Raw genomic sequence first — 25,043 nt, 5'->3', positions numbered from 1 at the left:
GTCAGGAGTAAAAGACATAGGAAAACATAGATAAGAGAGCTGAAAAGTAAGGAAGTCAAAAAAGGTAAGAGTGCTCAGTAAAAACGAAAGACAGACAAAAGGAAAAGATAAAAGAAAGAAGAAACAAGAAAAATGGGAAACATTGGCTTGCTTTTTGTACATATGCTCAGAGATATGTCTAGAGCATGGGGAGCTAAAAGAAGCCAGAAGCAGTAGCTCAAGTTTTTAGATTTTGTAGAGGAAATAAGCCCTTGGTTCCCTGAAAAGAGGACCATAAATTTAGAAACTTGGATAAAGGTAGGACAAAATATGTATGATCATTATGATACCAATAGGCCTGAGAAAATCCAAAATCGAAGACACTTTTAGCTTGTGGGCTTTAATTAAGGACAGCCTGGACACTAGACATGAGAAGGAATTGGTCCAAGTGATATTAGATCCTCCAGCAGTGATTAGATAAGCCCAAATTAAATAAAGATAGTGCTTCCAAGCCGACTACACCTTCTCTTTATGAGGATACTAAAAAGGCTATAACAACACTGAAAGAGGAACCTCTTGATCCAGAGAAAGAAGACTTAGAGGAAGAAGCTGCAAAGTATCATAATGAGGATTGTTTGTAGAAACTCATAGACATAAGGGTAAGGATGAAAAAAAAGAGCAACTTCAACAATTCATGCAAGGTCTTACTCATATAATGGGGAAAAATTAGGGAAGTTGCAGACTGAAGAAAAGGAGGAGGATATTATTGTGCCTAGTATTTTAGCAGTTGTATATCCACCTATGAAGAGACAGAATCCTTTAGTGACATTGATGAACATTGGGTGGGGGTGGCGGTGGAGGAAAGGCTCTTGCTCTTTATTTTCCCATCTTTATTAAATTGGGTATTTCTTATTTATATTTCAAATGTTATTCCCTTTCCCAGTTTGCAGGCCAACATCCCCCTTACCCCTTTCTCTCCCCTTCTACATGGGTGTTCCCCTCCCCATCCTCCACCCATTACCGCCCTCCCCACAAGAATCCCGTTCACTAGGGGGTCCAGCCTTGGCAGGACCAAGGGCTTCCCCTTCCACTGGTGCTCTTACTAGGCTATTCATTGCTATCTATGCAGTTGGAGACCAGAGTCAGTCCATGTATAGTCTTTGGGTAGTGGCTTAGTCCCTGGAAGCTCTGGTTGGTTAGCATTGTTGTTCATATGGGGTCTTAAGCCCCTTCAGCTCTTTCAGTCCTTTCTCTGATTCCTTCAATGGGGGTCCCGTTCTCAGTTCAGTGGTTTAATGATGGCATTCGCCTATGTATTTGCCATATTCTGGCTGTGTCTCTCAGGAGAAATCTATATCTGGTTCCTGTCAGCCTGCACTTCTTTGCTTCATCCATCTTATCTAGTTTGGTGGCTGTATATGTATGGGCCACATGTGGGGCAGGCTCTGAATGGGCGTTCCTTCAGCCTCTGTTCTAAACTTTGCTTCCCTATTCCTTCGCAAGGGTATTCATGTTCCCCTTTTAAAGAAGGAGTGAAGCATCCGCATTTGGATTATCCTTCTTGAGTTTCATGTGTTCTGTACATCTAGGGTAATTCGAGCGTTTGGGCTAATATCCACTTATCAATGAGTGTATACCATGTGTGTTTTTCTGTGGTTGGGTTACCTCACTCAGGATGATATTTTCCAGTTCCATCCATTTGCCTATGAAATTCATAAAATAAAAAAGAAATTATGTCTTTATTGTAGGCAGGATTGCAACATGCTCTAGAAATACAAGGATTTTGTTTACAGTGCCCTGTTTTTGAGGAGCATGATGCACAGGACAATCTTGTTAGAATTCATTTACCTATACTTTTTTTTAAATAGTTGAAGAAATTAAAGGCTGAATGAGCCCAATATAGGCCTACCTCTCCTTTCACTATGGCTATACTTGAGAATTTAGCTGCAGATGCTTTACCTTTAGTGATTGGTAACCGCTGGCTAGAGTTTGCTTAAGTGGAGAAGGCTAATTTACTTTGGAAAACAGAATTTGTTGAGCATTGTCAGTCAGTGAACTGCTGAACCAAATGTCTGTGCTAATAATGCTGGGGTACATTATGAAATGCTGGCCAGAGAAGGACGATATGTAGGGACATCCCAGCAGTTGATGTACATAACCCTGGAGTCTATGCACAGATTAGCACTGTTGTGAGTAAGGCTTGGGGTGCTTTACCTACTGCATCAAGACATATCAAAAAGAAGACAAGGGCCAGATGAGCCTTTTCAGAAATTTGTGGATCGACTTCTGAAAGCTGATGCCAGAATTTTTCATAATTCTGATGATGACCTTTTACTAGTAAAGCAGCTAGCATATGAAAATGCAAACCCTGCTTGTCAAGCACCAATTCACCCACACAGAAAGAATGGAGATATTTCTGAATATATCCATTTATGTACAGATATAGGACTATCCAATACTCAAGGATTGGCTATGGCTGCTGCCTTGCAGAGAAAAACTATTAAACAAATTTTGTTTCAGCAACAAAAGCCTCAAAATTTTTTTAGATATTCTGGGCATCCAAGGAAATGTTTTGGATGTGGAAAAAATAAGGCATCAAACAAAGCAATGTCCAGAGAGTGGTGATAAGGTAAAGTCTAATATTGCTCACATAAAGGATTCAGGCTTGTGTCCCCATAATAAAAGAGAAAAACATTTGGGCTAAGGAGTGCAAATCTAAGAGAGATAACCTGGGTAACGTACTTCCTTCAGGAAATAGGGGGAGGGGGCAGCCCCAGGCCTTGGAACAATGCTATGGGGAAACACAATATGTCCCACAGCAAGGAAATCCATTTGAGGCCTCTGTCGAGCCACCCCAGGAAGCACAGGATTGGACCTTGGTCCCTCCAGCTATTCATTACTGACCCCTGAAATGGGTGTGCAAACATTGCCTACTGGCGTCTGTGGTCCTATCCCCCAGGGAACAGTAAGTTTATTGTTAGTAACCCCACGAGCAATTGACTCAGAATATGGAGGAGAAATAAAAATTATGACCTCCTCTCCTGGGACCATATCTGTATTGTAACCAGGGCAGAGAATAGCTCAATTATTCTTATTACTCATAATAAATTCACACAATAGAAGCAAAATAAAACACTGAGGGAATGCTGGTTTTGGATCCTCTGATGCCTATTGGGTGCGGACTATTTCTTTTTAATGATTAGAGCTTATTTTAAAAATTAATGGGAAATTTTTTCTAGTCTTTTAGATACTGGCACATGTGTCATTGCTGCTGAACAATGGCCTAAACAGGCCACTATGACTCAACTACAAGGGATGGGGCAAAGTCAAATCTCTGAACAAAGCAATGATCTCTTAAATTGGGAGGACTTATTATGAGGGGCATAGTGGCAACTTCAGCCATCTATTGTTGCTGGACTGCCTCTCAATTTATGGGGAAGGGATATTATGAAAGAAATGGGTGTTGTGCTATTTAACCCTAATGATGTAATCATGCAACAAATGTTTAACAAGGGCTTTTACCAACAAAGCCAGGGCAGAAAGGACCCTATTATACCTGGAACGTGGAGATCCTGAACCAGGTTAGGGTATCTTCAGTAGAGGTCATTGACTGACCTGCTAACCATGGTGATAACATTACCTGGGTCACTGATTCACCTGTATGGTAGATCAGTGACCTCCTGATGTAGAAAAAGAAATACTGCGGTAGAACAGCTAGAGCAGGAGCAACTTAACAGCAGTCTTATTGAACTCTCCAATTCTCCTTTGAACTCTCCTATATTTGCAATTAAAAAGAAGTCTTGGAAGTGGAGACTATTGCAAGATCTAAGAAAGGTCAATGAAACTATGGAATTAATGGAGGCTTTACAACCCAGATTACCTATACCCTCTGATCTTCCCTCTAATATTTGTAAGATTATACTAGATTTAAAGGATTGCTTTTATAGCACTATCCTTCATCCCCAAGATTTCGAACAATTTGCCTTTAATGCCCCATCTACCGACTTTAAAGAACCTGTGAGAAGATACCACTGGAAAGTTTTATCATAGGGAATGGCTAATAGATCTGCTTTATGCCAAAAGTTTGTAGCTCAAGCAATTGCCAGTGTTAGATATATTTACATGTGTCTATAGTTTACTATATGGATGCTATATTTTTAGCTGAAAATCAAGGTTCTTTGCTGCATGCCTATGTCCAATTACTGCAAGCATTGAAGGAAAAGGGGTTGACTGTTGCTCCAGAGAAAATTCATCATGAGCCCCTCTATAAATATTTGGGACACCAATTATACCCCAAAACTATTTTACCTCAAAAAACACAGCTGAGAAAAGATAAAATAAAAACTTTAAATGATTTTCAGAAACTATTAGGATTGTTTGGCTTAGATCAATTCTTAAAGATAACTATGGATGAATTACAGCTATTATTCAACATCTTAAAAGGAGATTATGATCCTTTATCTCCATGGTTTATAACTGAGGAAGGATGTCAAGTATTATATTTAGTTGAAAAGGCTATATAACAAGTAACTCATTGTATTGACTATGCTGGGCCATGGGTAGCTTACATTTTACACATATGCCTACTGCAGTGTTGTGGAAGAATGGCACATTACTCTGGTTACATCTATTGGTCTCTCCTGCTTAAGTAGTTACTCCTTACTATGAAGGGGTCGCCATGTTAGTGGAACTAACCAGGGGAGAATCATGCAAATATTTTGGAAAGGATTTCAAAGAAATCCTTGAACCTTTTACTGAATTGCAAATTGATTGGCTATATCAAAGTATGGAGAGTTGGCTTATGATATTTACCAATTTTCAGGAAAAAATGACAATCATTATCCTTGCCATAAATTGTTACAATTTGCTAGGGTTCATGAGTTCATATTTGCCCATAATTTGAGCACTACGCCTATAAAATAAGCTGCTTTAGTCTTTACTGATGGATCTTCTAATAGAAGAGCTGCCTATATATTGGATTTGAAAAGTAACCTTCTGTGGGATGTCACAGGTGAGACAGGTACAAGATAGAATGAGGCCTGTCATTGGCCGAGAAGGATGGTTGCGAGAAAAGTTTGAGGAAAGGGGAAGAGATGGGAATGGAATGGAGGAGGAGAGGAGACGGGGAGAGTTGCCACCGAGAGAGAACATGGAGTCTGACATTAATATTGTAACACACTGTACCTTTACAGGTTGTTATGAATGTTCTTAAGGGATGGATGTGTACAGGGCTTTGTATGTGTAGATGGGCAATTATATCTTATCAATTAGATCAGAGGTTATTGTGTTGTGTGCTCTTTCATGTGGCGATTTCAGTTTAAGAGAATTTGTGGCGGCTGGAACACTGAGCTGCTATGGAATTAGGATGTATATTTCTGCCATGGTGGCAGCCTGCTTTGGGAACTGGATGGGCAGAGAGATTGTTGCCAGGCTTAGAGAGAGGCCTTCTGCAGTGTGGTATGGGATGGAGCAAAGCGGGTGAGAGGCTGTGCTGACTGAGACTAAGATATCTACTAGATATCTTGGGACTCTGTGGTGCCAGATCAAGTGTGGGTAAAAGAAAACCATTTATTATAATTTTACAATGACAACTTTCTCATTTTAATTTCTGTATACAGACAGCCAGCCCATTGCTCAAGTTTTACCAATGCCAGAGCCTGTCTTTTATCTAAATTCTCAGAATAGTCAAATTGTATAATTGTTTCAGAAAATTCAATCTAGCATGGGGAACAGAAAACATCCATATTATGTGGGGCACATCAAGGCCCATACCAACCTCCCTGGCCCCCTGTCTGAGGGAAATTCAGCAGCAGATACATTAACTTGTGTTGCTGCTATTTCTCTAACAAAATTTGAAGTTGTTCAATGATCACATGCTCTTCATCACCAAAATAGCAAGAGTTCAAGCAGGCAATTTCAAATTTCTCAAGAAGCTACTTGAACCATTGTTAAACAATGTTCTCAATGTCCACAACCTTCTATATCCCATTATAGTGTGAATCCACAAGGACTGCTGCCTAATCAACTTTGGCAAATTATTCATATTCTCACTTTGGGAAGCTAAAGTATATTCATGTCACAATAGATACATATTCAGGATTTATATAGGCATCTGTCTTGACAGGAGGAGCTATTAAACATCTTACAACTCATTGTTTAAAATGCTTTGCTATTTTGGGCATTCCTAAAATCATAAAACTCGACAATGGCACTAGATATACATGTAAAGTCTTTCAAACCTTTTGTCAGCAATTCAATATTTTCCATAAAACAGGAATTCCCTATAACGCATGAGGGCAAGGAAGTGGAAAGATCTCATAGAGTACTGAAACAACAAGTGCTAAAGATAAAGGGGGGAAGTATACTCCCCTACACCATATAACTATCTTTATCATGCTCTATTTATTTTAAAAACCAGCAGCTGAACATTTCTGGCACCCTCAAACCCAACAAGATTTTGCAGATGGAAATATCCTTTGACAGAATTATGGCATGGGTCTGACTCCATATTGATATGGGGATGAGACCACAATGTGTTTTTTCACAGGATGCTGAAAATGCCAAGTGGCTGCCAGAGTGATTGGTGAGACATGCTGATGTTGGGACAAAGGACCATGATCTTGCTGAGTGCCCTGACAATGGCGATAAGGAAGCTGTACTGAGCACGTGTTCCTGATTCACCTTTGCTACATACTTCTTTATGGTCAAGTCCAGAAGTACTTGTGATCTCTGATAGTACTCATCTGTTAGGGTTTCCTTGGTCTGAGAGTAAAAGTATTGCAAATTAGTGAATTACACTGCTATGGGTCAGGGCTTACCTATTTGTTTTTCTAGAAATAGAACCAATGCTGGATGTGTTTCTGTGGACCCTCAGACTCAGAATAAGAATATCTCTAAGACTGTAGTGTAACACATTAACATAGGAGTACCTATATCCCAGACTGGACAAGCTGCCTTGCCTCAGGCTTTTAGACTTTGTGAGACAGAGAACACGGAGACTGTGGAACCTGCCTTCAAAAAAAATCAATCAAATGGAAAAGTTGTTAAAATGACCCTCCTCTTTCCTTTAATGTGACTAATTGTTCCAACTCAACCAGAGACTGGTCTGGAAATCAATCCAGTATGGGACAAATGGAAAATGACAGTGGGCATTTGGAGTGCTGGTTGTGAACATTTTCAAACTTATTTGGAAATTGGCAGTAAACTTGCATGATATTTTGTTTGCTGTGGATAAAAATTGAACAGGTTCTGGGGTTAAGGAAAATGTGACATTCTTTGTTACCCCTCTTAATCTTTTATTAATGGGAATGTTACCAGTTATTGGCTCTGATAATGAGTTCAATGTCTCTTGTCTTTTGTCCAATTGTGTTTCCGCACTGGTGTTCAATCTGTAATGGTTGTATACCAAACAGCTTTTGTGAAGATTTCTGTAAACCTATCTGAACCTTGGTATTCTGAAAGGGCTTACAAATATTAGAAGAATTAGATCATGGTCTTGCAAGGAGCAAACATATGGTTGGGCTGATCACTGTCGGTGTTGTTGCTCTCATAACTCTTATAGCCAGCACTACTACTTCTGCATTGACTTTAGCAAAAGAGGTACAAAAAGCTAGTTACATTAACCATCTTGCAGAAAATGTAACCAATGCCCTGTGTATATGAGAAGATTTGGATAGACTGCTAGAGCAAAGAATAGATACATTATATGATATAGTGCAGGTCATGGGAGATGAGGTACAAGGAATGAAAGTCAGAAGCTATTTGGGATGCCATCCTCTATATCTTTGGATTTGTATAGCTCAAAAAAAATGTGTAATAAGAATCAGCATAACTGAAAGTGAAAGGGCACCTTCAGGGTTTTTGACATAATATGAATACTTCTTTAGATTTGTTAGCCCTGGATAAGGATGTTATAAGTTTAAGAAATGCAAAACCTTTGTTTTTTTGATGCTGCTGGCATTGCAAATGATATTCTGAAAAAGTTACAGGCTGTTTTTCCCTCATGATCCTCATTTACATCTCTCTTATTGGGTGTAGCAGGACTTGGCTTTGCAATACTTTGTATGGCATGTCTAATACATGTTCTTTTGAGAGGAATCATCAGAGCTTTTACAGATGTCAAATCCGAATTACATTGGTTCAAGCTCCAACAACTTCCCTAGCAGAAGTTGGTAGTCAATGATGAATAATCATATTGAAAACCTTCTCAATGTAAGACAGTCCATGAATACAAGAATTCATATGCCAATGATGGATAAGAACTGTGTTTTCCAGTGGCAACCTAAGACAGCACTGATAAAGTACCTCTTATACACACACACACACACACACACACACACACACACACACACACACACAAAATTGGGTAACATTCTCTCACAGGTGGATCAACCTAAGACAGGATATGACTGCTTGTACCAACCGATGACAGGTAATGAGGTAAGGCCCAGACTTCTTGAGGGGATGCCTAAGACAGGCACAGTCTTTCCACGCCAATAGCTGAGACAGCTTTGGCTTATATAGATAAAAACAAGGAACATGTGGGGAGCACTTCTGTAGTTAACTTTGGCTGACTTTTTCTTGTGACTAATCATGAATGAGTCTGTCAACATCTGTCTTTGTTTTTAATTAAGACATGTGTTATACCTTGCCAACTTCCTCTTTTTGCACATACATCCTTGAGAGACTGTTCTAGCCTGAAAGAAATGACCTTAGTCAAACACAGATAATGTGTACCATAAACTTGCCCTTGAAGCATTTGTGGTCATTGTTTTTCTTACTGGAATTGGTCATGCTTTGTGTTGCTTGACTTTAAAAGACACAGAGAATACACTTGCTCACTGGCATGGTATTCACCAGCTTCTCTCCCATACCTGTCTTTTGCATCTTCTGGATCCCTTTTCTATAATCATCCTCACTACCCCAGTTGTGCTTTTCCCACTGACTGTACCAGCTGGCACCAGCACCTAAGCCGCATTGGGCACCACCTGTAGTCTTTAATTTTTTCCCAATTCCTACTTTTAATAATGGTTCTTCAACACTTTAACCTCCCTTCTCTCCCTACCATCAGAGGTAATGGGAAAGAAAGGTTATTGGGATATGGGGCAACTGGACCTGTTTTTCAAATGGTTCTTTGGAGCAAATCCCATTTGTTTTGTCAGGAAATTGGCAGTTCAGTTCACAGGTCAACAGCAGCAGCTTAATTGACTTGCAAACACTTCACAGATATATCAGCAGTCTAGTTCAGCAGTGTTGGGATTGCGGCAGTGGTGGCATGACCTAGCAGAGATCAGCCAAATCAGCATGAGTCAGTAGGAGGAACCATAACCACTAGAGATACCAGGGGAAATTACTGACTATGCCTCTCTCAGCAAAGTGGAGATCAAGAAGTATTATCAAGCTAGCTATCCTAGCAAGCCAAGCTCCCATTGGGTAACACAAATTGGGCAGCCCCATTGTCCATTGAGTCCTATTTATACTCCCTCCAAATGTCACATGTCCTCCACTGGTCTTGCCTCACCACATGTCTTGCTTCAGCATGTGAATCTGTCTTAGCAAAATTCCACATGAGTCTGTATCAGGTGACATCACTCTGCCAGTTGGTCCAAGTCCGAGGAAGAGGCAAGAAGTTGAAGAAACCTCTTGAGCAGGTTTTGGTATGTCTCTCTCTAGAGAGTCAAATCAAATAGAGCGCAACAGTGCATGTAAGTCAAACCAGTGTATGTCATTAGTGAAGATTCCTTCAGCACTCGTCTTTTTACCTGCTTGCTTTAGCAAAACATCCTTTCACTTGTGTCTGCTTAAGGAAAACACTCCTTCACATGTTTGTCCCAACACAACACCATGTGTCACAACTGACTTTCCAAAGAATCCTTAAGTTTTCACTCCAAAGAAGGTCACTTCATACTGATTAAAGGAACAAACCGTCAAGAGGACAATACAATTTGAAATACACTGAACACAGGTGCAACAAATTTCTTTTTTTTTTTTTTTTGGTTCTTTTTTTCGGAGCTGGGGACCGAACCCAGGGCCATGCGCTTCCTAGGCAAGCGCTCTACCACTGAGCTAAATCCCCAACCCAACAAATTTCATAACACAAATTCTACTAACTACTGACTACAAAAAAAAATCACAGATTAACCCCAGGGCAATAATAAAAGATGACTTCAATACCTCACCTCAACCAATAGAAAGATAATCCTGAAGAAAAACAGCTAATCAGAGAAACATCAGAATTAAATAATATCATAGAGCAAATAAACCCTTAAAAACATATAAAATAATGTTCTACCCAAATAATTCTTCTCAGCTACCCACAAAACTTTCTCTAACATAGGCTATAGACTTCTTGGTATGCAAAGTATGTCTCAACACTATAGATATACTGAAATAATTTATTTTATTTCATATAATCACAATAGAATAAAACTAGGTATAAAGTGTAAGAGAAATTAGAAAAAATACACATTGTAGTGTAGATTTAAAAGACACACTTGAGACACCGCCTGAACCTGAAGGAAATAGACTGGATAAACAGTTCTCTGCACCCAAATCCCGTGGGAGGGAGAGCTGAACCTTCAGAGAGGCAGACAAGCCTGGGAAACCAGAAGAGACTGCTCTCTGCACACACATCTCGGACGCCAGAGGAAAAAGCCAAAGACCATCTGGAACCCTGGTGCACTGAAGCTCCCAGAAACGGCGGCACAGGTCTTCCTGGTTGCTGCCACTGCAGAGAGCCCGTGGGCAGCACCCCACGAGCGAACTTGAGCCCCGGGACCACAGGTAAGACCAACTTTTCTGCTGCAAGAAAGCTGCCTGGTGAGCTTGGGACACACGGAAGCAGAATTACTCTAGGACCAGGCATGTTCTGTGTTTACTGGAAGTCCCACACCCGCGGATCCCGGCCCGCAGCAGCTCTCTGCCCCCCAGACCCTGTGAGAGAGAGACCCAACCGCCTGGTCAGGTGGGCACTCCTGAGGCTGCAGAGCGGAAGAGACCACCAACACTGATCACCCCTGCCCACATCCCTGGCCCAAGAGGAAACTGTATAAGGCCTCTGGGCTCCCGTGGGGGAGGGCCCAGGAGCGGCAGGACCCCTGCCTGAGACACCACCTGAACCTGAAGGAAACAGACCGGATAAACAGTTCTCTGCACCCAAATCACGTGGGAGGAAGAGCTGAACCTTCAGAGAGGCAGACAAGCCTGGGAAACCAGAAGAGACTGCTCTCTGCACACACATCTCGGACGCCAGAGGAAAAAGCCAAAGACCATCTGGAACCCTGGTGCACTGAAGCTCCCAGAAACAGCGGCACAAGTCTTCCTGGTTGCTGCCGCTGCAGAGAGCCCGTGGGCAGCACCCCACGAGCAAACTTGAGCCTCGGGACCACAGGTAAGACCAACTTTTCTGCTGCAAGAAAGCTGCCTGGTGAACTCAAGACACAGGCCCACAGGAACAGCTGAAGACATGTAGAGAGGAAAAACTACACGCCGGAAAGCAGAACACTCTGTCCCCATAACTGGCTGAAAGAGAGGAAAACAGGTCTACAGCACTCCTGACACACAGGCTTATAGGACAGTCTACCCACTGTCAGAAATAGCAGAACAAAGTAACACTAGAGATAATCTGATGGCGAGAGGCAAGCGCAGGAACCCAAGCAACAGAAACCAAGACTACATGGCACCATCGGAGCCCAATTCTCCCATCAAAACAAACATGGAATATCCAAACACACCAGAAAAGCAAGATCTAGTTTCAAAATCATTTTTGATCATGATGCTGGAGGACTTCAAGAAAGACGTGAAGAACTCCCTTAGAGAACAAGTAGAAGCCTACAGAGAGGAATCGCAAAAATGCCTGAAAGAATCGCAAAAATGCCTGAAAGAATTCCAGGAAAACATAAATAAACAAGTAGAAGCCCATAGAGAGGAGACACAAAAATCCCTGAAAGAATTCCAGGAAAACATAAATAAACAAGTAGAAGCCCATAGAGAGGAGACACAAAAATCCCTGAAAGAATTCCAGGAAAACACAATCAAACAGTTGAAGGAATTAAAAATGGAAATAGAAGCAATCAAGAAAGAACACATGGAAACAACCCTGGATATAGAAAACCAAAAGAAGAGACAAGGAGCTGTAGATACAAGCTTCACCAACAGAATACAAGAGATGGAAGAGAGAATCTCAGGAGCAGAAGATTCCATAGAAATCATTGACTCAACTGTCAAAGATAATGTAAAGCGGAAAAAGCTACTGGTTCAAAACATACAGGAAATCCAGGACTCAATGAGAAAATCAAACCTAAGGATAATAGGTATAGAAGAGAGTGAAGACTCCCAGCTCAAAGGACCAGTAAATATCTTCAACAAAATCATAGAAGAAAACTTCCCTAACCTAAAAAAAGAGATACCCATAGACATACAAGAAGCCTACAGAACTCCAAATAGATTGGACCAGAAAAGAAACACCTCCCGTCACATAATTGTCAAAACACCAAACGCACAAAATAAAGAAAGAATATTAAAAGCAGTAAGGGAAAAAGGTCAAGTAACATATAAAGGGAGACCTATCAGAATCACACCAGACTTCTCGCCAGAAACTATGAAGACCAGAAGATCCTGGACTGATGTCATACAGACCCTAAGAGAACACAAATGCCAGCCCAGGTTACTGTATCCAGCAAAACTCTCAATTAACATTGATGGAGAAACCAAGATATTCCATGACAAAACCAAATTTACACAATATCTTTCTACAAATCCAGCACTACAAAGGATAATAAATGGTAAAGCCCAACATAAGGAGGCAAGCTATACCCTAGAAGAAGCAAGAAACTAATCGTCTTGGCAACAAAACAAAGAGAATGAAAGCACACAAACATAACCTCACATCCAAATATGAATATAACGGGAAGCAATAATCACTATTCCTTAATATCTCTCAATATCAATGGCCTCAACTCCCCAATAAAAGACATAGATTAACAAACTGGATACACAACGAGGACCCTGCATTCGGCTGCCTACAGGAAACACACCTCAGAGACAAAGACAGACACTACCTCAGAGTGAAAGGCTGGAAAACAACTTTCCAAGCAAATGGTCAGAAGAAGCAAGCTGGAGTAGCCATTCTAATATCAAATAAAATCAATTTCCAACTAAAAGTCATCAAAAAAGATAAGGAAGGACACTTCATATTCATCAAAGGAAAAATCCACCAAGATGAACTCTCAATCCTAAATATCTATGCCCCAAATACAAGGGCACCTACATACGTAAAAGAAACCTTACTAAAGCTCAAAACACACATTGCACCTCACACAATAATAGTGGGAGATTTCAACACCCCACTCTCATCAATGGACAGATCATGGAAACAGAAATTAAACAGAGATGTAGACAGACTAAGAGAAGTCATGAGCCAAATGGACTTAACGGATATTTATAGAACATTCTATCCTAAAGCAAAAGGATATACCTTCTTCTCAGCTCCTCATGGTACTTTCTCCAAAATTGACCATATAATTGGTCAAAAAACGGGCCTCAACAGGTACAGAAAGATAGAAATAATCCCATGCGTGCTATCGGACCACCACGGCCTAAAACTGGTCTTCAATAACAATAAGGGAAGAATGCCCACATATACGTGGAAATTGAACAATGCTCTACTCAATGATAACCTGGTCAAGGAAGAAATAAAGAAAGAAATTAAAAACTTTTTAGAATTTAATGAAAATGAAGGTACAACATACCCAAACTTATGGGACACAATGAAAGCTGTGCTAAGAGGAAAACTCATAGCGCTGAGTGCCTGCAGAAAGAAACAGGAAAGAGCATATGTCAGCAGCTTGACAGCACACCTAAAAGCTCTAGAACAAAAAGAAGCAAATACACCCAGGAGGAGTAGAAGGCAGGAAATAATCAAACTCAGAGCTGAAATCAACCAAGTAGAAACAAAAAGGACCATAGAAAGAATCAACAGAACCAAAAGTTGGTTCTTTGAGAAAATCAACAAGATAGATAAACCCTTAGCCAGACTAATGAGAGGACACAGAGAGTGTGTCCAAATTAACAAAATCAGAAATGAAAAGGGAGACATAACTACAGATTCAGAGGAAATTCAAAAAAATCATCAGATCTTACTATAAAAACCTATATTCAACAAAACTTGAAAATCTTCAGGAAATGTACATTTTCCTAGACAGATACCAGGTATCGAAGTTAAATCAGGAACAGATAAACCAGTTAAACAACCCCATAACTCCTAAGGAAATAGAAGCAGTCATTAAAGGTCTCCCAACCAAAAAGAGCCCAGGTCCAGACGGGTTTAGTGCAGAATTCTATCAAACCTTCATAGAAGACCTCATACCAATATTATCCAAACTATTCCACAAAATTGAAACAGATGGAGCACTACCGAATTCCTTCTATGAAGCCACAATTACTCTTATACCTAAACCACACAAAGACACAACAAAGAAAGAGAACTTCAGACCAATTTCCCTTATGAATATCGACACAAAAATACTCAACAAAATTCTGGCAAACCGAATTCAAGAGCACATCAAAACAATCATCCACCATGATCAAGTAGGCTTCATCCCAGGCATGCAGGGATGGTTTAATATACGGAAAACCATCAACGTGATCCATTATATAAACAAACTGAAAGAACAGAACCACATGATCATTTCATTAGATGCTGAGAAAGCATTTGACAATATTCAACACCCCTTCATGATAAAAGTCCTGGAAAGAATAGGAATTCAAGGCCCATACCTAAACATAGTAAAAGCCATATACAGCAAACCAGTTGCTAACATTAAACTAAATGCAGAGAATCTTGAAGCAATCCCACTAAAATCAGGGACTAGACAAGGCTGCCCACTCTCTCCCTACTTATTCAATATAGTTCTTGAAGTTCTAGCCAGAGCAATCAGACAACAAAAGGAGATCAAAGGGATACAGATTGGAAAAGAAGAGGTCAAAATATCACTATTTGCAGATGACATGATAGTATATTTAAGTGATCCCAAAAGTTCCACCAGAGAACTACTAAAGCTGATAAACAACTTCAGCAAAGTGGCTGGGTATAAAATTAACTCAAATAAATCAGTTGCCTTCCTCTATACAAAAGAGAAACAAGCCGAGAAAGAAATTAGGGAAACGACACCCTTCATAATAGATCCAAATAATATAAAGTACCTCGGTGTGACTTTAACCAAGCAAGTAAAAGATCTGTACAATAAGAACTTCAAGACACTGAGGAAAGAAATTGAAGAAGAACTCAGAAGATGGAAAGATCTCCCATGCTCATGGATTGGCAGGATTAATATAGTAAAAATGGCCATTTTACCAAAAGCAATCTACAGATTCAATGCAATCCCCATCAAAATACCAATCCAATTCTTCAAGGAGTTAGACAGAACAATTTGCAAATTCATCTGGAATAACAAAAAACCCAGGATAGCTAAAGCTATCCTCAACAATAAAAGGACTTCAGGGGGAATCACTATCCCTGAACTCAAGCAGTATTACAGAGCAATAGTGATAAAAACTGCATGGTATTGGTACAGAGACAGACAGATAGACCAATGGAATAGAATTGAAGACCCAGAAATGAACCCACACACCTATGGGCACTTGATTTTTGACAAAGGAGCCAAAACCATCCAATGGAAAAAAGATAGCATTTTCAGCAAATGGTGCTGGTTCAACTGGAGGTCAACATGTAGAAGAATGCAGATCGATCCATCCTTATCACCCTGTACAAAGCTTAAGTCCAAGTGGATCAAGGACCTCCACATCAAACCAGACACACTCAAACTAATAGAAGAAAAACTAGGGAAGCATCTGGAACACATGGGCACTGGAAAAAATTTCCTGAACAAAACACCAATGGCTTATGCTCTAAGATCAAGAATCGACAAATGGGATCTCATAAAACTGCAAAGCTTCTGTAAGGCAAAGGACACTGTGGTTAGGACAAAACGGCAACCAACAGATTGGGAAAAGATCTTTACCAATCCTACAACAGATAGAGGCCTTATATCCAAAATATACAAAGAACTAAAGAAGTTAGACCGCAGGGAAACAAATAACCCTATTAAAAATGGGGTTCAGAGCTAAACTAGAATTCACAGCTGAGGAATGCCGAATGGCTGAGAAACACCTAAAGAAATGTTCAACATCTTTAGTCATAAGGGAAATGCAAATCAAAACAACCCTGAGATTTCACCTCACACCAGTGAGAATGGCTAAGATCAAAAACTCAGGTGACAGCAGATGCTGGCGAGGATGCGGAGAAAGAGGAACACTCCTCCATTGTTGGTGGGATTGCAGACTGGTAAAACCATTCTGGAAATCAGTCTGGAGGTTCCTCAGAATATTGGACATTGAACTGCCTGAGGATCCAGCTATACCTCTCTTGGGCATATACCCAAAAGATGCCTCAACATATAAAAGAGACACGTGCTCCACTATGTTCATCGCAGCCTTATTCATAATAGGCAGAAGCTGGAAAGAACCCAGATGCCCTTCAACAGAGGAATGGATACAGAAAATATGGTACATCTACACAATGTAATATTACTCAGCTATCAAAAACAATGACTTTATGAAATTCGTAGGCAAATGGTTGGAACTGGAAAATATCATCCTGAGTGAGCTAACCCAATCACAGAAAGACATACATGGTATGCACTCATTGATAAGTGGCTATTAGCCCAAATGCTTGAATTACCCTAGATCCCTAGAAAAAACGAAACTCAAGACGGATGATCAAAATGTGAATGCTTCACTCCTTCTTTAAATGAGGAAAAAGAATACCCTTGGCAGGGAAGGGAGAGGCAAAGATTAAAACAGAGACTGAAGGAACACCCATTCAGAGCCTGCCCCACATGTGGCCCATACATATAGAGCCACCCAATTAGACAAGATGGATGAAGCAAAGAAGTGCAGACCGACAGGAGCCGGATGTAGATTACTCCTGAGAGACACAGCCAGAATACAGCAAATACAGAGGTGAATGCCAGCAGCAAACCACTGAACTGAGAATAGGACCCCGGTTGAAGGAATCAGAGAAAGAACTGGAAGAGCTTGAAGGGGCTCGAGACCCCAAAAGTAAAACAATGTCAAGCAACCAGAGCTTCCAGGGACTAAGCCACTACCTAAAGACTGTACATGGACTGACCCTGGACTCTGACCCCATAGGTAGCAATGAATATCCTAGTAAGAGCACCAGTGGAAGGGGAAGCCCTGGGTCCTGCTAAGACTGAACCCCCAGTGAACTAGACTATGGGGGGAGGGCGGCAATGGGGGGAGGGTTGGGAGGGGAACACCCATAAGGAAGGGGAGGGGGGAGGGGGATGTTTGCCTGGAAACCGGGAAAGGGAATAACACTTGAAATGTATATAAGAAATACTCAAGTTAATAAAAAAAAAAAAAAGAATTGATAGTGGGACCGCATGAAACTGGATAGCTTCTCTAAGGCAAAGGACACAGTTAATAAGACAAATCAGCAACCTACAGATTGGGAAAAAATCTTCACTAACCCCACATCTGATAGAGGGCTAATATCCAAAATATATAAAGAACTCAAGAAGCTTACTACCAAAGCAAACGAACAAAACCAAACAAAAACAAAACAAAAACCCCAAAACAAATCAAAACAACAACAACAAGAAGAAAAAAGGTGAACAACCCAATCAAAAAATGGGATATAGAACTGAGAATTCACCACAGAGGAATCTTGAATGGCTGAGAAGCACCTAAAACATGTTCAAAGTCCTTAGTGATCAGAGAAATGAAAATGAAAATGACCCTACACCAGTGAGAATGGCTAAGATCAAAAACTCAGGTGACAACACATGTTGGCGAGGATGTGGAGAAAGAGGAACACTCCTCCAATGTTGGTGGGATTGCAAACTGGTGCAACCATTCTGGAAATCAATTTGGAGGTTCCTCAGAAAATTGGAAATAGACCTACCTAAAGACCCAGCTATGCCACTCTTGGGAATATACCCCAAAGATGCCCCACCAGGCCACAGGGGCATGTGTTCCACTATGTTCATAGCGGCCTTATTTGTGATAGCCAGAAGCTAGAAACAACCCAGATGTCCAGGACAGAAGAATGGATACAGAACATGTTGTTCATTTACACAATGGAATACTACTCAGCTATTAAGAATAAGGACATCCTGAGTTTTGCAAGCAAATGGATGGGACTAGAAAATATCCTGAATGAGGTAACTTAGACACAAAAGGACATGCATGGTATGTTTTCATTATTAAGTGGATATTAGCCAAAACAATTTTTAAAAAGGTACAGAAAACCCAAGATACAGTCCACAACTCAAAAAGGTCAGCAAACTAAAAGGCCCAAGTGAGGACAGCTCAGTCCCACTTGGGAAGAAGAAGAAAGCAGCCACAAGAGGGTAGGGAGGGAGGAACAGGGGAGAGAAAGGGGATAGGATAGTGGAGGAGAGGGGAACATGATCTGGTATTGGGTGGGAGAAAAGGACTGAAGCCCTGAGGGCCAGCAGAAAGAATGGAAATAGGATACCTCGGGAGGAAGGAGGTTGGGATGACCCTCTAGAGTGTACCAGAGACCTGGGAAGTCTCAGGACTTAAAGGGGGGGCCCTAGATGAAACGCCCTACAGTGGGGAGAGAAAACTTGTAGAGCCCACCTCCAGCAGAAAGACAGGGCATCAAGTAAGAGATGGGGTTCTATCCCACAGTCAAAGCTCTGACTCATAATTCTCCCTGTCTGAGAGAAATGCAGGGATGGAAAAGGAGGTCCAGGGCAGGCCTGAAGTGGGATCCAGCTCCAGGGGAGGCCCCGAGACCTGACGCCATTACGGAGGCTATGGGGCATTCACAAAAGGGACCTATCATGCCTGTCCTCTGAAAGACCCAACAAGCAGCTGAAAAAGTCAGATATGTGCCCCCAACCAATGAACAGAAGCTGCTGACCCCTGTGGTTGAATAAGGGGAAAGCTGGAGGAAGCTGAGGAGGAGGGCAACCCTGTGGGAGGACAAGCAGTCTCAATTTACCTGGACCCCAAAGATCTCTCAAACACTGAATCACCAACCAGGCAGCAAACACCAGCTGAGATGAGGCCCCCAACACATATACAGCAGAGGACTCCCGGGTCTGGGTTCAGTCAGAGAAGATGCACCTAAACCTCAAGAGACTGGAGGCCCCAGGAAGTTTAGAGGACTGGTGGGGTGGGTGGGCTGGGGACATCCTCATGGAGGGGGTTGGGGTTAGAGGGTGGACAAGGAAGGGAATAAAATCTGGAGTCTAAATATAAATAAATAAATATTTTAAATCAAAAAAAGACACACTTGAATGATGGATTGATCACTGAAGAATGCGAAAACAGAAACAGGTTTCTAGAATTGAATTAAAATGAAAACATAACATACTCAAAAATGCACATTGGAAGCAGTCCATAAAGAAAGGTTTATCGCTTAAATGTTTTTGTGTTTGTTAGCTTATTTTTTTTTTTTTTATTAACTTGAGTATTTCTTATATACATTTCGAGTGTTATTCCCTTTCCCGGTTTCCGGGCAAACATCCCCCTCCCCCCTCCCCTTCCTTATGGGTGTTCCCCTCCCAACCCTCCCACCATTGCCGCCCTCCCCCCATAGACTAGTTCACTGGGGGTTCAGTCTTAGCAGGACCCAGGGCTTCCCCTTCCACTGGTGCTCTTACTAGGATATTCATTGCTACCTATGGGGTCAGAGTCCAGGGTCAGTCCATGTATAGTCTTTAGGTAGTGGCTTAGTCCCTGGAAGCTCTGGTTGCTTGGCATTGTTGTACTTTTGGGGTCTCGAGCCCCTTCAAGCTCTTCCAGTTCTTTCTCTGATTCCTTCAATAGGGGACCTATTCTCAGTTCAGTGGTTTGCTGCTGGCATTCGCCTCTGTATTTGCTGTATTCTGGCTGTGTCTCTCAGGAGCGATCTACATCCGGCTCCTGTCGGTCTGCACTTCTTTGCTTCATCCATCTAGTCCAATTGGGTGGCTGTATATGTATGGGCCAAATGTGGGACAGGCTCTGAATGGGTGTTCCTTCAGTCTCTGTTTTAATCTTTGCCTCTCCCTTCCCTGCCAAGGGTATTCTTTTTCCTCATTTAAAGAAGGAGTGAAGCATTCACATTTTGATCATCCGTCTTGAGTTTCGTTTGTTCTAGGGATCTAGGGTAATTCAAGCATTTGGGCTAATAGCCACTTATCAATGAGTGCATACCATGTATGTCTTTCTGTGATTGGGTTAGTTCACTCAGGATGATATTTTCCAGTTCCAACCATTTGCCTACGAATTTCATAAACTCGTTGTTTTTGATAGCTGAGTAGTATTCCATTGTGTAGATGTACCACATTTTCTGTATCCATTCCTCTGTTGAAGGGCATCTGGGTTCTTTCCATTTTCTGGCTATTATAAATAAGGCTGCGATGAACATAGTGGAGCACGTGTCTCTTTTATATGTTGAGGCATCTTTTGGGTATATGCCCAAGAGAGGTATAGCTGGATCCTCAGGCAGTTCAATGTCCAATTTTCTGAGGAACCTCCAGACTGATTTCCAGAATGGTTTTACCAGTCTGCAATCCCACCAACAATGGAGGAGTGTTCCTCTTTCTCCACAACCTCGCCAGCATCTGCTGTCACCTGAGTTTTTGATCTTAGCCAATCTCACTGGTGTGAGGTGAAATCTCAGGGTTGTTTTGATTTGCATTTCCCTTATGACTAAAGATGTTGAACATTTCTTTAGGTGTTTCTCAGCCATTCGGCATTCCTCAGCTGTGAATTCTTTGTTTAGCTCTGAACCCCATTTTTAATAGGGTTATTTGTTTCCCTGCGGTCTAACTTCTTGAGTTCTTTGTATATTTTGGATATAAGGCCTCTATCTGTTGTAGGGTTGGTAAAGATCTTTTCCCAATCTGTTGGTTGCCGTTTTGTCCTAACCACAGTGTCCTTTGCCTTACAGAAGCTTTGCAGTTTTATGAGATCCCATTTGTCAATTCTTGATCTTAGAGCATAAGCCATTGGTGTTTTGTTCAGGAAATTTTTTCCAGTGCCCATGTGTTCCAGATGCTTCCCTAGTTTTTCTTCTATTAGTTTGAGTGTGTCTGGTTTGATGTGGAGGTCCTTGATCCACTTCGACTTAAGCTTTGTACAGGGTGATAAGCATGGATCGATCTGCATTCTTCTACATGTTGCCCTCCAGTTGAACCAGCACCATTTGCTGAAAATGCTATCTTTTTTCCATTGGATGGTTTTGGCTCCTTTGTCAAAAATCAAGTGCCCATAGGTGTGTGGGTTCATTTCTGGGTCTTCAATTCTATTCCATTGGTCTATCTGTCTGTCTCTGTACCAATACCATGCAGTTTTTATCACTATTGCTCTGTAATACTGCTTGAGTTCAGGGATAGTGATTCCCCCTGAAGTCCTTTTATTGTTGAGGATAGCTTTAGCTATCCTGGGTTTTTTGTTATTCCAGATGAATTTGCAAATTGTTCTGTCTAACTCTTTGAAGAATTGGATTGGTATTTTGATGGGGATTGCATTGAATCTGTAGATTGCTTTTGGTAAAATGGCCATTTTTACTATATTAATCCTGCCAATCCATGAGCATGGGAGATCTTTCCATCTTCTGAGGTCTTCTTCAATTTCTTTCTTCAGTGACTTGAAGTTCTTATTGTACAGATCTTTTACTTGCTTGGTTAAAGTCACACCGAGGTACTTTATATTATTTGGGTCTATTATGAAGGGTGTCGTTTCCCTAATTTCTTTCTCGGCTTGTTTCTCTTTTGTATAGAGGAAGGCAACTGATTTATTTGAGTTAATTTTATACCCAGCCACTTTGCTGAAGTTGTTTATCAGCTTTAGTAGTTCTCTGGTGGAACTTTTGGGATCACTTAAATATACTATCATATCATCTGCAAATAGTGATATTTTGACCTCTTCTTTTCCGATCTGTATCCCTTTGATCTCCTTTTGTTGTCTGATTGCTCTGGCTAGAACTTCAAGAACTATATTGAATAAGTAGGGAGAGAGTGGGCAGCCTTGTCTAGTCCCTGATTTTAGTGGGATTGCTTCAAGTTTCTCTCCATTTAGTTTAATGTTAGCAACTGGTTTGCTGTATATGGCTTTTACTATGTTTAGGTATGGGCCTTGAATTCCTATTCTTTCCAGGACTTTTATCATGAAGGGGTGTTGAATTTTGTCAAATGCTTTCTCAGCATCTAATGAAATGATCATGTGGTTCTGTTCTTTCAGTTTGTTTATATAATGGATCACGTTGATGGTTTTCCGTATATTAAACCATCCCTGCATGCCTGGGATGAAGCCTACTTGATCATGGTGGATGATTGTTTTGATGTGCTCTTGAATTCGGTTTGCCAGAATTTTGTTGAGTATTTTTGCGTCGATATTCATAAGGGAAATTGGTCTGAAGTTCTCTTTCTTTGTTGTGTCTTTGTGTGGTTTAGGTATAAGAGTAATTGTAGATTCGTAGAAGGAATTCGGTAGGGCTCCATCTGTTTCAATTTTGTGGAATAGTTTGGATAATATTGGTATGAGGTCTTCTATGAAGGTTTGATAGAATTCTGCACTAAACCCATCTGGACCTGGGCTCTTTTTGGTTGGGAGACCTTTAATGACTGCTTCTATTTCCTTAGGAGTTATGGGGTTGTTTAACTGGTTTATCTGTTCCTGATTTAACTTTGATACCTGGTATCTGTCTAGGAAATAGTCCATTTCCTGAAGATTTTCAAATTTTGTTGAATATAGGTTTTTATAGTAAGATCTGATGATTTTTTGAATTTCCTCTGAATCTGTAGTTATGTCTCCCTTTTCATTTCTGATTTTGTTAATTTGGACTCACTCTCTGTGTCCTCTCGTTAGTCTGGCTAAGGGTTTATCTATCTTGTTGATTTTCTCAAAGAACCAACTTTTGGTCCTGTTGATTCTTTCTATGGTCCTTTTTGTTTCTACTTGGTTGATTTCAGCTCTGAGTTTGATTATTTCCTGCCTTCTACTCCTCCTGGGTGTATTTGCTTCTTTTTGTTCTAGAGCTTTTAGGTGTGCTGTCAAGCTGCTGACATATGCTCTTTCCTGTTTCTTTCTGCAGGCACTCAGCGCTATGAGTTTTCCTCTTAGCACAGCTTTCATTGTGTCCCATAAGTTTGAGTATGTTGTATCTTCATTTTCATTAAATTCTAAAAAGTTTTTAATTTCTTTCTTTATTTCTTTCTTGACCAGGTTATCATTGAGTAGAGCATTGTTCAATTTCCACGTATATGTGGGCATTCTTCCCTTATTGTTATTGAAGACCAGTTTTAGGCCGTGGTGGTCCGATAGCACGCATGGGATTATTTCTATCTTTCTGTACCTGTTGAGGCCCGTTTTTTGACCAATTATATGGTCAATTTTGGAGAAAGTACCATGAGGAGCTGAGAAGAAGGTATATCCTTTTGCTTTAGGATAGAATGTTCTATAAATATCCGTTAAGTCCATTTGGCTCATGACTTCTCTTAGTCTGTCGACATCACTGTTTAATTTCTGTTTCCATGATCTGTCCATTGATGAGAGTGGGGTGTTGAAATCTCCCACTATTATTGTGTGAGGTGCAATGTGTGTTTTGAGCTTTAGTAAGGTTTCTTTTACGTATGTAGGTGCCCTTGTATTTGGGGCATAGATATTTAGGATTGAGAGTTCATCTTGGTGGATTTTTCCTTTGATGAATATGAAGTGTCCTTCCTTATCTTTTTTGATGACTTTTAGTTGGAAATTGATTTTATTTGATATTAGAATGGCTACTCCAGCTTGCTTCTTCTGACCATTTGCTTGGAAAGTTGTTTTCCAGCCTTTCACTCTGAGGTAGTGTCTGTCTTTGTCTCTGAGGTGTGTTTCCTGTAGGCAGCAGAATGCAGGGTCCTCGTTGCGTATCCAGTTTGTTAATCTATGTCTTTTTATTGGGGAGTTGAGGCCATTGATATTGAGAGATATTAAGGAATAGTGATTATTGTTTCCCTTTATATTCATATTTGGATGTGAGGTTATGTTTGTGTGCTTTCATTCTCTTTGTTTTGTTGCCAAGACGATTAGTTTCTTGCTTCTTCTAGGGTATAGCTTGCCTCCTTATGTTGGGCTTTACCATTTATTATCCTTTGTAGTGCTGGATTTGTAGAAAGATATTGTGTAAATTTGGTTTTGTCATGGAATATCTTGGTTTCTCCATCAATGTTAATTGAGAGTTTTGCTGGATACAGTAACCTGGGCTGGCATTTGTGTTCTCTTAGGGTCTGTATGACATCAGTCCAGGATCTTCTGGCCTTCATAGTTTCTGGCGAGAAGTCTGGTGTGATTCTGATAGGTCTCCCTTTATATGTTACTTGACCTTTTTCCCTTACTGCTTTTAATATTCTTTCTTTATTTTGTGCGTTTGGTGTTTTGACAATTATGTGACGGGAGGTGTTTCTTTTCTGGTCCAATCTATTTGGAGTTCTGTAGGCTTCTTGTATGCCTATGGGTATCTCTTTTTTTAGGTTAGGGAAGTTTTCTTCTATGATTTTGTTGAAGATATTTACTGGTCCTTTGAGCTGGGAGTCTTCACTCTCTTCTATACCTATTATCCTTAGGTTTGATCTTCTCATTGAGTCCTGGATTTCCTGTATGTTTTGGACCAGTAGCTTTTTCCGCTTTACATTATCTTTGACAGTTGAGTCAATGATTTCTATGGAATCTTCCGCTCCTGAGATTCTCTCTTCCATCTCTTGTATTCTGTTGGTGAAGCTTGTATCTACAGCTCCTTGTCTCTTCTTTTGGTTTTCTATATCCAGGGTTGTTTCCATGTGTTCTTTCTTGATTGCTTCTATTTCCATTTTTAATTCCTTCATCTGTTTGATTGTGTTTTCCTGGAATTCTTTCAGGGATTTTTGCCATTCCTCTCTGTAGGCCTCTACTTGTTTATTAATGATTTCCTGTGTTTCCCTAAGTGTGTTCATGTCTTTCTTGAAGTCCTCCAGCATCATGATCAAATATGATTTTGAAACTAGATC

This window comes from Rattus norvegicus, chromosome 6 (genome assembly GCF_036323735.1).
Source record: "Rattus norvegicus strain BN/NHsdMcwi chromosome 6, GRCr8, whole genome shotgun sequence".
Classification (NCBI taxonomy): domain Eukaryota; kingdom Metazoa; phylum Chordata; class Mammalia; order Rodentia; family Muridae; genus Rattus; species Rattus norvegicus.
This window is presented reverse-complemented; position numbering follows the sequence as displayed.